Here is a 14,609-nt window from a genome sequence, read left to right on the forward strand (position 1 = left end):
ATCAACATAACAAGAGAGCAAGAGAATAAGAAAGGAATACAAAACAACTACAAAAACAATCAGAAAACAATAAAATGGCAATAACTACATATCTATCAATAATTACTTTAAATGTAAATGAAACAAATGCTCCAATCAAAATACATAGGGTGGCTGAATATATAAGGAAAAGAAAAAAAACAAGGCCCACATACACTGAGTGGCCAGATTATTATGATCTCTGAACGCATAATAATCTGGCCATTCAGTGTATCAGTGTATTCCTATATAATAAAAGGCTAATATGCAAATTGTCTCTTCAACCAGCAGGCAGGCCGGCCAACTGCCCATGTCCCCTCCCCGTGGACAGGCTGGCCGGACCCCACCCATGCACGAATTCATGCACCGGGCCTCATACACACACACACACACACACACACACACACACAACTGAGTGGCCAGATTATTATGCGTTCAGATATCATAATAATCTGGCCACTCAGTGTATATGCTGCCTATAAGAGAGCCAGTTCAGAACAAAAGACACAGACTAAAGTAAAGGGATGGAAAAGATATCTCATGCAAATGAACAAACAAAAAAAGCTGGGTTGGCAATACTTTTGTAGACTTTAAAACAAAAGTATCAAGAAACATAAAAGGGCACTTCACAAAGATAAAAAGATCAATGTAACAAGAGGATATAACTCTTATAAACATTTACATACCCAAGGAAGGAGCACGAAAACATACAAAGCAAATACTGACATAAAGGGAGAGACTGATAGTACTGAATTAATAGTAGGAGACTTTAACAGCCCACTGACATCAATGAATAGATTATTCAAACAGAAAATCAACAATGAAACAATGGCCTTGAATAACACATTAGAACAGATAAATTTAACTGATATTTTTTAGAGCATCTCACCCCAAAGCAGCACAGAATATACATTATTTTCAAGTGCACATGGAATATTTCCCAGGATAGATCACATGTTAGGACACAAGACAAGTCTCAAAAATTTTTTTAAGAAGATTGATATCATATCAAGCATCTTCTCCAATCAGAATAGCATGACTAGAAATAATTTACAAAAAAAAAAAATCACAAGGAGGTAAAATAACATGCTAGTAGACAATGAATGGGTTAAGAATGAGATCAAGGAAGAAACAAAAAGATATCTTAAGACGAAAACAAAAACACAACCACCCAAAATCTTGGGAGAGCCAAAGACGTTTCTAACCTAAAGGAACTAGAAAAAGAACAAACAAAGCTCAAAGTTAGTAGATGGAAGGATGAGATAAAGATCAGAACAGAAATAAATGAAATAGAGACTAACAAAACAATAGAAAAGAACAATAAAACCCAGAAATTATTCTTTCAAAGCATAATTGATAAATATTTAGCCAGACACATCACAAAAAAGAGGACCAAAATCATTAAAACCATAAATGAAAGAGAAGTGACAACTGATACCACAGAAATACAAAACGATTAGAAGAAAATACCATAGACAATTATATGCCAACAAATTGGACAAACCAGAAGAAGTGAATAAATTCCTAAAAACATACAATCTTCCAGGACTGATGAGGAAGAAACAAAAAATCTGAACAGACTGATAACTACTAATAAAATGGAACCAGTAATAAATTTTTTTTTTAAACTCCCAACAACAAAAGTCCTAGACCAGATGACTTCATGGGTAAATTTTACCAAACATTCAAAGAAGAATTAATACCTATCCTCAAATAATTGAAGAGGAGAGAAAGACCCCATACTCATTTTAGGAGACCAGTATTACCATAACACCAAAACCAAGACACTACAAAAAAAGAAAATTACAGGTCAAAACCCCTGGTGGACACAGATACAAAAATCATCAACAAAATATTAGCAAACCAAATTCATCAATATATTAAGAAGATCATATACCATGATCAAGTGAGATTTATTCCTACTTGATGCAAGGCTGGTTGAATGTCCACAAATCAATTAATGTAATACACCACATACAAAAATGAAGGATAAACATTATATGATCATCTCTAAAGATGAAAGGAAACGTGACAAAATCCAACATCTATTTACGATAAAAACTCTCAGTAAAGTGAGGATAGAAGAAATATACTTCAACATAATAAAGACCATATGACAAACCCACAGCTAACATTATATTCAATAGTGAAAAGCTGAAACCTTCCTTATAAGCAGGAACAAAACAAGGATGTCCATTTTCACTTTTATTTAACACTAGAGGCCCTGTGCATGAAATTCATGCATGGGGGAGGGGTCCCTCAGCCTGGCCTGCACCCTCCCCAATCTGGGATCCCTCTCACAAGCCAGAATCACTGGCTCCTAAGCTCTCATCTGCCTGCCTGCCTGCCTGATGCTGCTAACTGCTCTCCCCTCCTGGCCTAAACCCCCTAACTGCCCATCTGTTCTCCCTTCCTCTCCGCGCCTTCAGACCCCGGCGCAGAAGTGCTGAGAGCTCTCCGCCGAGGCCCCACCCTCATCCTGACGCCCCCCTCTAGGCCATGTGGCACCGCGGGCCTGCACACACCTCCGCAGGGGGGCGCCCCCATCCTGATGCCCCATCTGAGCCAGGCGGTGCGGCAGGCCTGCGCACGCCTCCACCAGGGGGTCCGCTGCGGCCTGTCCTTACAACCCCTCCGGGCTGGGCAGCGTAGCAGGCCTGTGCGCGCCTCCATTGGGGGGGCCACCATGGCCCATCGATGTCCCTCTCCGGGCAGGACAGTGCAGTGGGCCTGTGTGTGCCTCTATCGGGAGTGGCCTCCACCTCCGAGGCAGTGTGACATTAGCACTGGGCAAGCCTATGTGCACCTCTGCTGGGAGTGAAGTCCCCGCCCGCATCCCCGCCCACTAGCTCCTGTGCATGCGCAGCCTGTTGACCAGTTGTGACTGGGACACTGTTAGGACCAATTAGTATATTACCTCTTTATTATATAGACTAGTAGCCCATTTGCAGGAAAAATCCTGCAAGCGGCCGCTGCGGTCGCATGTGCTGCTGCTGTCGCTGCTGTTGCGGCCGCCGCGCCCGCACCCACACGCCACTGCCACCCGCCCTGCTCCGCCCCACTCCGCCCCACCCCGCCTCGCCCGGGCTTTCCCTCTGGCAGCCATCTTGCTTTCCACTTTTCCTCCGTCTTCCTTCTAAGTTGTCTTCAGTCTTCACTCCTCCCTCTCTCCGCGTATGCAAATTAACCGCCATCTTTGTTGGGTAATTTGCATACTCACCCTGATTGGCTGGTGGGCGTGGCTTTGGATGGTGGGTGTGGCTTGGGCGTAGCGAAGGTGCGGTCAATTTGCATATTACTATTTTATTAGGTAGGATAGTATTGCAAGTCCTAGCCACAGTAAACAAATAAGAAAACAAAAAAAAGGCATCCAAATTGGAGGTAGGGGGGTAAAACTGTATTATTGCAGATGACATGATACTATATAGAGAGAACCCTAAAGATTCTAACAAAAATTATTAAAACTAATAAACAAATTCAGTAAAATAGAAGGATATAAAATTAATATTTAGAAATGAGTGTCATTTTTAGACACCAATTATGAACTATCAGAAAGAATAATTAAGAAAACAATCCCATTTACAATTGTATCCAAAAAAAATAAAATACCTAGGAATAAATTTATCAAGGTATTAAAAGACCTATATTTGGAAAACTATAAAACACTAAAGACAGACATTGAAAAATACACAAGTAAATGAAAGAATATACCGTGCTCATGAATAGGAAGAATTTAACATTGGTAAAATGTCCATAGTACCCAAAGCAACCTACAGATTCAATACAACCCTATGAAAATTCTAATGGCATTTTCACAGAACTAGAACAAATAATCCTAAAATTTATATGGAACCACAAAAGACCCTGAATAGCCAAAGCAATCTTGAGAAAGATCAAGTTGGCGGTATCACACTACCTGATATCAAACTATATTGTAAAGCTAAAGTTATCAAACAGCATGGAACTGGCATAAAAATCCTATAAAATAAAAGCCTAATATGCTAAGTGTTCGGTTGACCGGTTGGCCATTCAACCAAAGTGTAATATGCAAATGATATGCTAAGGCCGCTCAACCGGTCGCTATGACGTGCACTGACCACCAGGGAGCACAGCTCCAACCGGTAGGTTAGCTTGCTGCTGGGGTCCAGCTGACTGGGACTGAGCAAGACAGTCCGGACACACCCTGGAGCCCTCCCCAGCTGGTCAACCTCCTGCGTCCCTCCCCGGCCCCAATCGTGCACCAGTGGGGTCCCTTGGCCTGGCCTGCACCTTCTTGCAATCCGGAACCCCTCGGGGGATGTCAGAGAGCCGGTTTCGGCCCAATCCCGCAGGCCAGGCCGCAGGACCCCAATGGTGCACAAATTCGTGCACCAGGCTTCTAGTAGATACATAAATCCTTTGAACAGAATAGAGAGCCTAGAAATAAATCCACTCTTATATGGTCAATTAATCTATGACAAATAAGTAAAAAATGTATAATGGGGTAAAGGCAATCTCATCAATAAATGGTGTTGGAAAAATTAAACTACTTTCTTATACCATATACAAAAATAAACTGAAAATAGATTCAAGACCTAAAATCATAAAACTCTTACAAGGAAACATAGGTAATAAACTCTTTGACATCCACCTTAGCAATATTTTTCAGGATATGTCCCCTAGGGCAAAGACAACAAAAGCACACATAAATAACTAGAACTACATGAAACTAAGGAATTTTTGCACTGCCAAGAAAACCATCAACAAAACCCAACCTACAGAATAGTGAACATATTTGCCTCTGATATATCTGATAAGGGATTAATATCCAAAATATATTTAAAAACTCATACAGCTCAGCATCAAAAGAACAAATAATCTGATTTTAAAATGGACAGAGGACATAAATAGACATTTCTCTAAAGAAGACACATTATTTTTCCAGCATACCCATGAAAAGATGCTCAACATCACTAGTCATCAAGGAAATGCAAATTAAAACCACAATGTTAAACCACCTCACACCTGTCAGAATGGCAATCATCAATAAATCAACAAACATGGAGGAATTTGTCTCAATCAAGATTTATCCCTTTAGATTTTCAGATCAAATTTCAAACAAATTAGCAATGACACTGGTGAAACTCAAGACAGTTGGTACAGGATCCTACATAACTCACCACTAAAGCAAAGAGCTGGGTAAGTAACAGATAATACACGTTTGTGGCATTTCTAGCAAATATAAGCCTAGAGCATTTCAAAGCTCCTATTAAATATCTGTGAGTTTCCAAAATATTCCTTCAATTCTATTTATAATGATTATTTCATGATAACTGTAATTTATGTCCCAAAAAATATATGCATACTTTAACAGCTAATAGCTCAACTTTTAAAATGAAATGTATTTTAATAAACACTACTTTTATAATTATTTAATTTGTGTGTACACATTTTTGGGGACTATATATATATACCTGGCCGTCATGGCTCAGTGGTTGTGCATCGACCTATGAACCAGGAGATCACGGTTCAATTCCCAGTCAGGGCACATGCCCAGGTTGTGGGCTCAATTTCCAGTGTGGGGCATGCAGGAGGTAGCTAATCAGTGATTCTCTGTCATCATTGATTTTCTATCTCTCTCCTCCCCCTCACTTCCTCTTTGATAACAATTTAAAAAAATAAAAAATAAAAAAAAATTTATGTACACACACACACACATAATTTTCACTTGCTAGGTAAAAGGCATTGGGTAATGTAAAAGATATAAACTAATTACCACTATGAACATATTTTTCCATAACTGACACAAAAAATTACATATTGTATGATGTATGAATCTATTTATATGAAATTTAAAGACAGGTAAACCCATAGGGACAGAGGGTAGATTAGTGATGGCTCAAGAGGGGTAATGGGAAAGGATTGATAGTAGGTTCAGAGTTTCCTTGTAGAGTGATAAAAATGCTCTAGAATTAACAAAGTGGTGACACCTGCACAACTTTGTGAACATACCAATTCTGCTTCAGAATTAGAGCATTAGATTATCATTATCACCACAAACCTAGAACCAAAAAAAAAAAAAAAAAAAAAAAAAAAGGATGCAAGAATACAGGATGATAGCATTTTTTAAAAAAGCATTTAGCCGAAACCGGTTTGGCTCAGTGGATAGAGCGTCGGCCTGTGGACTCAAGGGTCCCAGGTTCGATTCTGGTCAAGGGCATGTACCTTGGTTGGGGGCACATCCCCAGTAGGGGGTGTGCAAGAGGCAGCTGATCAATGTTTCTCTCTCATCGATGTTTCTAACTCTCTATCCCTCTCTCTTCCTCTCTGTAAAAAATCAATAAAATATATTTAAAAAAAAAAAAAAGCATTTAAACCCTGGCTGGCCAATTCAAGCATTGGTTTGAGTATTATCCAAAGGTTTCAGGTTTGATGAACCAATGAATGCATAAATAAGAGGAAAAACAAATCGATGTCTCTCTCTCTCTTCCCCTTCCTCTTTCTCTAAAATCAATAAAAAAAATTTTTTTTAATAAAAAAGCATTTGACACTACTAAATTCCTGAAGTCTTCTGATTCAAGATCAAATGAGACTAAAGAAACCATGGCCAGGATTGAAAAGGTGAGGGAGTAGAGGAAGGCTTTACACACCCAGTGATATAAACTGACTTCATTTATAGTCATGTGCGGCATATGACGTTCCAGTCAATAGCAAACACATATAAGATGACAGTGGTACCATAAAATTATAATGAAGCTGAAAATTTCCTAGTACCTAGTGATGTTATTAACCTTTGTAATGTCTTAGCACAATGCATTATTGATCATGTGTGTGGTGATGCTGGTGTAAATAAACCGACTGAGCTGCCAGTAGTATAAAAGTATAGCACATACAATTATGTACAGTACATAGTACTTGATAATAATGACTGTTACTGGTTTATGTGTTTATTATACTATAATTTTTTAATTATTTTAGAAGGTATTCTTTCTACTTATTAAAAAAGTTTGCTGAAAAACAGTATGCTGCATTACTCCTGCCGCAGTTTTTTACATCCATGTCTCTTGATATTATAATTTTTCCTGTGCTTTGATTTAATCATGTTGTTTTATAAATTTAGTTTAGCCTAAATGTACAGTGTTTATAAAGTCTACAGTCCTGTACAATAATGTCTGTCCTAGACCTTCACATTCACTCATCACTCACTCACTGACTCACAAGCAACTGCCAGTCCTACAAGCTCTATTCATGCTAAGTGCCTTAACAGGTAAACCATAATTTATCTTTTATAATCATATTTTTACTGTACCTTTTCTATGTTTAGATATGTTTAGAAACACAAATACCACTGTGTTACAATTGCCTACAGTATTCAATACAGTAACATGCTGTACAGGTTTGTAGCCTAGGAGCAATAAGCTACCATACAGAGTAGATGTGTAGTAGGCTGTAACATCTAGGTTTGTGTAACTGCACTCTGTGATGTTTGCACAAATATGAAATTGTCTAATGACTCATTTCTCATATTTTATGCCCATCGTTAAGTGCACAGGATTGTACTGAAACTTGGGGTTAAAAGTAGCGGGAAAAGCAGTAGAACAACAATAAGCTGCACATAATAACTCCTTTGGAAAATACCAATGGCCTAGATTTTGTAGTCCTGGACAACACATCAATAATAGAAACTCCATTCCAACAAGACTGCTAAGAAGACAGGAAAATGAACAAACAATGCAAAATCCCAACCATTAATGAATCTATACATGCTTACTTAAAATATAAACAACTTGACCATCTCAACAAGAATGTTCACAAATGAGAGGAACAAAATCAAGAAGCTATTGCTAAGCCATTTGTAATGAAAAGAATTGGGGAAAATATATTGTTCTAAATGTATATTATTGCATAAAAACAAAATTTCATTTGTCTCAACTTGTTAAATCTTTATGATGAAATAAGCCATTTATTACTGCTGACAAATATAATAACTACAGTAAACAGGCATGCCAAAATCAATGTAGATGCTCAAAAAAGGTGAAGGAATCAACTGTCAGCTTAAATTGGTTAATCTTATTAAAATTGTTAAACATGACAATATGTCATGTAACTCCAGATTTTTTTTCATAAGCAGAGTTGGATTAATGTGACCCAAATTTTGTATAATATCTTTCCAATTTCTAAAAATACATCAACTTTGTCACTTTATCTTAAATTTCCTGTTTTACTTCTCTAGCTCTACCTCAAATGAAACTTCTTCAAGGCCATATATATGACATAGTGAAAGCAAAATAATCACAGCACTCAGCAGTGTCATTAACATTTCTGAGCTGAGGGATTAAACAGGCAGATGCTATGTAAAATGACTGTTGGGAGAGATGGGTTGCAGTGCTGAGATTGCACCACAGCTGTAAGGGATTGAAGCTACTAGCTATGGAATCAAGCTTTGGAGAAACTCTGGACACAATTCCGGCATCCGAAATAAATTAAAGTAAACAGTCTTGCTCTCTCTCTCATCCACCCTGTTAGCAGCCTCTGGGCTGAGCGGAGACCACACACTCGGACCACACAGAGCCAGCTGAACTCCTTGCACGCAACATCTACAAGCTGTCACTCTGCAGCAGAGAGAAAGGAGAAGGAAAAGGGAGGGCTGGGGGGTAGGGGATTAGAGAGTGAGAAAAGGGAAGGGAGTGAGGGGGAGGGAAGAAGAGAGAGAGCAGAGTCTCCTCTACTTACAGCTGGACAGAATGTGTGGTATGGAGAAAGGAAAAAACCTCCCAGAGAAAACAAGCTGGTCATGGCCTTGTGTAGCCTTGACCTGTACTCCCTCATACCAATTTAGTAGTTGATGAAGGATTAACAAAGCATCCATTTAACATCAATTAACCTCCTATCCATCACAGGTCAGAAGAGAAAATTACCATTATAAAAGCATTTTATTAAAATAAAGACTAAAAATTATTATAATTTATAATAATTACTTTAATAAATGCATTTTCTTTTAGATTTATATTATATTAGTTTTAACTCACCTGCCTCTTTTCCTTTAATGAAGCACACAGGGTATATTTAAAGTATTTATTCAAAAGAGGTCAGAAAATTTTAATTTTATAACTTTCCCATATTTCATTGTGTCACAATCTTTAATTTTCCAAAGTACTATTTTTACATAACTTCAGACTAAAAATAACTAGTAGCAGTAATATTATGGGAGTTAGGGGAGAACAAAAAATGTAACCACAAAAATAGGTCTAGAATTTGTTTTACTATTAAGAATTTTTTTTTTACATAGGAGACAAGAAATCTGAACAAAACGGTGTGCAAGTGTCTTACCCTAGCAGGTCCCCAGAGGTTCAACTCAGGTAAAGCTAGGAGTTGGAAATATAGAAGCTCTGATTCACTGAAGATCAAGGAAAGCCTCCTAATGTTAAAGCACTATTTTCTTAGATGAAGCCATAGTAAAAATTTCCCCTCAAAAAAACATCAAAAAAATAAAAATTCCCAAACCCTATCTTTCTCCATGATACTCAAACTTGCATCAGGAGGGAGCAAATCAGAAAGGTGAATCTCAGGACCCCAGTCCAATCCTACTAAGTCAGAATCTACATTTTAGCCATTTGTGTACAGATTAATGTTTGATAAGCACTAGGTAGACTTATCCAGTCCAGAGCCATCTTGGATCTAAAGGACTCCACAAAAATCTGTTTGCAGAGCTGCCTACTGAGTTTTGACCATAAACTTACTGGTATACTCAACTAGTATCTCAGGCTACCCAGCAACATAATCAAACTATTGATTTCAACACATCTTCCTTGAGTTATGTTCAATCTAGCTAAGGATAGACTTGCCCCTTGAGGCTGGGCTGAACTGGCCCCAAAACAGATCTTCCAGAGAAATTGGGGAAAGGCTTTTAAAGAATGGCAATTTACTTCCTTCAGTTTTCTGTAAACTCAGACTCTATTATTCCTCAGCAGCTCTACCACAAGTCGGACAAGTCTTAACAACAGAGTCATGAACTCTTTGGTCCAATTTTCTATAATAATCGTCTCTCTCCTTCTCCATCTCAAAATTATGGTTAACAAAATTATAACCATGAATCAATCTTAAAGAATCCATGTGCCCTCTCGCAACCTAGGACCCCTAGGGAGATGTTGGAGAGCTGGTTTCGGCCCGATCCCCGCAGGCTGGGCCGAGGAACCCCACTGGTGCACAAATCCGTGCACCAGGCTGGTTTCAGCCTGATCCCTGCAGGCCAGGCCAAGGAACACCACCAGTGCACGAATCTGTGCACCGGGCCTCTAGTATGCATATAAGATCTTTGGTTAATCTTTTCCCGCCCTCCCGCCCTCCTACCTCCCCCTTCCCTCTGAGATTCATCAGTCTGTTCCATGTTTCCATGCCTGTGGTTTCCACTCCTGTGTTGAGCGCCTGCCCCCTGGTGGTCAGTGCGCGTCATAGCTACCGGTCGAACAGTCGAAGGGTCGAATGGTTGCTTAGGCTTTTATATATATAGATGGTACAGACTGACAGATGTCAGAGGGGAGATTTGGGGGAGTCGGGGGGTGCTGATGGGATGAAAGAAGGGGAAGAAATAGCCAAAGAACATATATGCATACTCCATGGACACAGACAACAATGTGGTGAGAAGGGTGGCATCTGGGAAGAGGGGAGGTAAGGCAGGGAGGGAATGAGGGACATCTGTAATAATGTCAACAATAAAAAGAAAATCATAGCCCAGCCAGTGTGGCTCAGTGGCTGAGCGTCAACCTATGAACTAGGAGGTCACAGTTCAATTCCCTGCCCCAGTTGCATGCACAGTACCCACTGGGGGGACCGCAGGAGGCAGCTGATCAATGATTCTCTCTCATCACTGATATTTCTATCTCTTTCTCCCTCTCCCTTCCTCTCTCTGAAATCAATATAAAAACATTTTAAAAAAGAAAATCATAAACCATCCAAAACCACAGAACTATGTAAGTGAAAAAGGCCTAAAAAATTCATTTTGATGAAGCTAAGGGCTAAACCTGCCAAAAGCAGCACAACTAGCAAATAGCAAAGGGAGAACTCATTCAGTGTTGCACAATGATTACTAATGCTAACTTTGTGCCAAGTAACAAAGTTATGCTCTGTGCCAGGTACTTTATTCCAGGTAACAAAGGCATGCTTGAGTCCACGTTGTGCCATTTATGTTCTAATTAACTAAAATCCAGGATTCCTAAATCCTGGTGCCCACTGTTCTTTCCATTATTGCAGCAAGTTTTCTGTAAGTGGGAAATAATAAATAGAAGGAATTACTAAAACCAAAATCATAAGTAAAGCAAACTGTAAGTTCCCCCCCCCCGCCCCTATATTAAGTTAACAAGTGTACATCAAGTTTTTGAGCAAACCTAATATAATTTTAAAGGGGTGGGAGGGAGCCTAATCAGTCAGTTTCAAATTATTGTGCCTGACCTTTAAGTCACTCCATAATTCAAAATGCATCACTTACCTACCAGTCAGTGGGCCTTTAGTCCTGGTGTGCTGCCCAGATGTTCACCTCTGAAGGCCACATCCTTCCCATCAAGATCTGACCTCCATGAAGCCTTCCCAATTACTCTACCTCAACAGATTGTTCCCTTCTCTTAATTCCTGCTGTACTTACACGCAATACTATGGTTTAGTTTTTAGCTATTCTTTGAAATGGCAAAAATGCCCCTTCTGAATCTAAGCTAACATTATTTTATTCCCAATGTGTGTCAGGCAAATGCTAAAATTGGTAGATAGAAAAATGACTGAGGCTAATCCTTGTCCAGCAAGAGGTTATTCTTTTGACAGATATGTAAATATCAGCAATAACTATAGCCCCTAAGACAAGACAGGGATAAGACAAATGCTAAGTGATTATAGGATTCACTGAGTTGGAAAACTTCAAAGCAGAAAGAACTCTGAAAAATAATCTGGTTTTATGTATTCTCTAATTATAGGAAAATGGAGACTGAAGCCCAAAGAGGCTAAGCAACAGCCCAGGCTACAAAGCATATCGGTGGTTGCTTTCACTACTAAGCCAAAATACCTTTGACTGTAATTTTCAAACTGAGGTCCAAGGATACCTATAAGTGTGTCCACACCTTCAAGATTTGTAATTTCTCTACAATTACTTTGTGTTTATATCAATAATAATTATTTTAAATTAACATAAACATAGAATCGTGTGATTACAACTGAACACTACTACACCACTGGATTTCACCAGCCACTCCAGCGGACACATGGCCACATTCCCTGAAGTCTAAGAACAGTCTACACTCTAGCATTCTCCTTAGCACTGTGATTAATGCTATTTCACATTCTAGTCCATTTCAAAATCCTCTCTACTTAACACTGGCCAAAAATTATCCATTCAGTGAACATTTAAGCTCCTACTATTCAGTCAGTGCTGTACTAGGAATACTGGCTAGATGAAGAGGAGTAAGCTAGAGAATGGGTGAAAAAGTAACTGAGAGACTAATTGTTTAAACAGCATTTCCTCTACGGCCTGATCCTGCCTCTGCCTGACCCTAGAAATTGTCCGAAGTCCTGTACTAGAAGACTGCCTTTGCAAAGTTTTTCGAGTACCAATTTCTTTTCCCATAAGACTTATATAACATGCTCTCAAATATCTGGAATGTAAATTTAACTTAGCAGGTTAACAGTTGTCTTTTCGAAAGAGAATAGTTCAAAATGATATTCAGTACAGGAAATTAAATGCTTGACAAGGAAAAAATCATTTTGTAAAACTTCCTATCATTGTACCTAGTTACACTGGGGAATCCTCTGCTTCTCTGCTTAAAATTAGTTTCTTCTTAAATCTAAGAGAACATTTAAATAGAAAGCACAAATCCTCTTTCTATTATCCCCCTTGATTCAATACCTTTTTTAAAAAAAGTATATTTTATTGATTTTTTACAGAGAGGAAGAGAGAGGGATAGAGAGTCAGAAACATCGAGAGAGAAACATCCATCAGCTGCCTCTTGCACACCCCCTACTGGGGATGTGCCCGCAACCACGACAGACGTCCTTGACCAGAATGAACCTAGGACCCTTGAGTCCGCAGGCCGATGCTCTATCCACTGAGCCAAACCGGTTTTGGCGATTCAATACCTTTGAGTACACAAGTGACCCTGGGGAAGTTTCTGGGTTTCAGTTCCTTTGTCTGGTACACGGAGCCTGCCCAGAATATACTAACACAAAGGAAACAGTGTTACTCATTAGGAAATAGGTCCATCCAGATTAGCCTGAATTGGTAGCAGCTTTCCAATACAGTGCACCCAATGATTTCATTAACCTGTGGCTGATTTTTAGAGTGTTTTTTTAAGTTTTCCCAGACTCGAAAAACAATGAAACAAATTTTCTCATACTTATTGGTATGATTAGCCTTCAATGATTAAAACTAGCTTATTTCCTTTCAAGAAGCGTTTGTTGGAATTGAGGAAGCGTCCGTGTACTAAGTCCCTGGAGGGCGGGCCAGAAGCCGCCAGGTCTGTGGGCGAGTTACTGAGCCGGGAGCCGGCTCCGGAGCCCGGCGGCAGGTCCCGAGGGCAGCTCACAGGGAGAGGACCTGACAGGTCACCCGCCGTTCTGGGCTGGTTCTGCAGCAGCACCTACCTCCAGTGGAACCGGGGCCGCCAGCTGGCAATGCTACGACTGTGACAGACGCCTGGGAAACGCCCAGGGTAGCCCTAACCTGAGGCACACGGGTGCAAGCCGCGCCTACCGCTCGCCCAGCACCGACACATCCTCAGACCTAACTCGGTGGCCCTGGCGCCGGGGGCAGGACAGTGTCCCCAGGCCCGGCCCCGCTGGGCGCAGGCGGCTGCCAGACTCCCCTCCCGGTCCGACAGAGGATGACGACCGGCGCGGGCCGACAGCCGCTCCCACCCGCCTCTTCGGAAACTGGCTCGCCGCCGCCAGGGCATCCAGGCTCGACACGTACCTGGGCCTCCCGGCCGCCCCTCCAGCTGCTCGGACAGGGTCCCAGCCGCTTCCGGGAAAAGCTGTCGGGCGGCGACCCCCAAGCGCCAGCCTCCACTTCCGCCCTCCCGGAGCGCCGAGGGAGTCGATGCGCCGGGCAGCCGAGCGCCGAGTCTGCGATGGGCCCTGGCGAGACCAGGACCGCGGGGGGCGGGGCGAGGACCGCGGGGGGGCGGGGCGAGGACCGCGGGGGCGGGACGAGGACCGCGGGGGGGCGGGGCGAGGACCGCGGGGGCGGGGCGAGGACCGCGGGGGGCGGGGCGAGGATCGCGGGGGCGGGGCGAGGACGACACAAACGCCGCAGGACCCTGGAAGTTGTGGAGGAGAAAGTTAGTCTGCAGCCTGCAAGTCCTGAGCTTTGGTGGTTTGAATGCAGCTCACTCGGTGAACACACCCGTGGCACAGGCGCTACATGTAAAAAGGTGATGACATCAGGCAGTCACCTCCGTTCAGGGTCTCGCTGGGGTGTGGGTAACCCATGACAGGGCAAGAGGACAAGGAATGTCACTTAGAAAGCTACCGCCGCAACCTAGGCAGGAAATGACGTGAGGATGGCGGAAGGTGGTGCCCAGAAAATGACAAAATACTCTTCTGGTTGCTTCTATTTTATTAGCCAAAGCAGCAGC

The 14,609-nt window shown here is 41.3% G+C and overlaps 1 protein-coding gene across 2 annotated transcripts in view; it reads right to left on the bottom strand.

Moving 5' to 3' along the window:
- Positions 1-14,081, bottom strand: part of EXOC2 (exocyst complex component 2) — a 246,309-nt gene extending 232,228 nt beyond the window's left edge. Inside the window, exon 1 of one of the 2 annotated variants that reach the window (XM_079776019.1) lies at positions 13,946-14,081. The gene's annotated coding sequence lies outside the window, so the exon portion shown is untranslated. Of the gene's footprint in view, positions 1-13,617; positions 13,891-13,945 lie in introns of those variants that run through there. The other variant, XM_079776020.1, reaches the window with a different exon arrangement.
- Positions 14,082-14,609: the final 528 nt, after the last annotated feature.

The sequence above is a fragment of the Cnephaeus nilssonii genome (genome assembly GCF_951640355.1).
Source record: "Cnephaeus nilssonii genome assembly, chromosome: 7".
Classification (NCBI taxonomy): Eukaryota; Metazoa; Chordata; class Mammalia; order Chiroptera; family Vespertilionidae; genus Cnephaeus; species Cnephaeus nilssonii.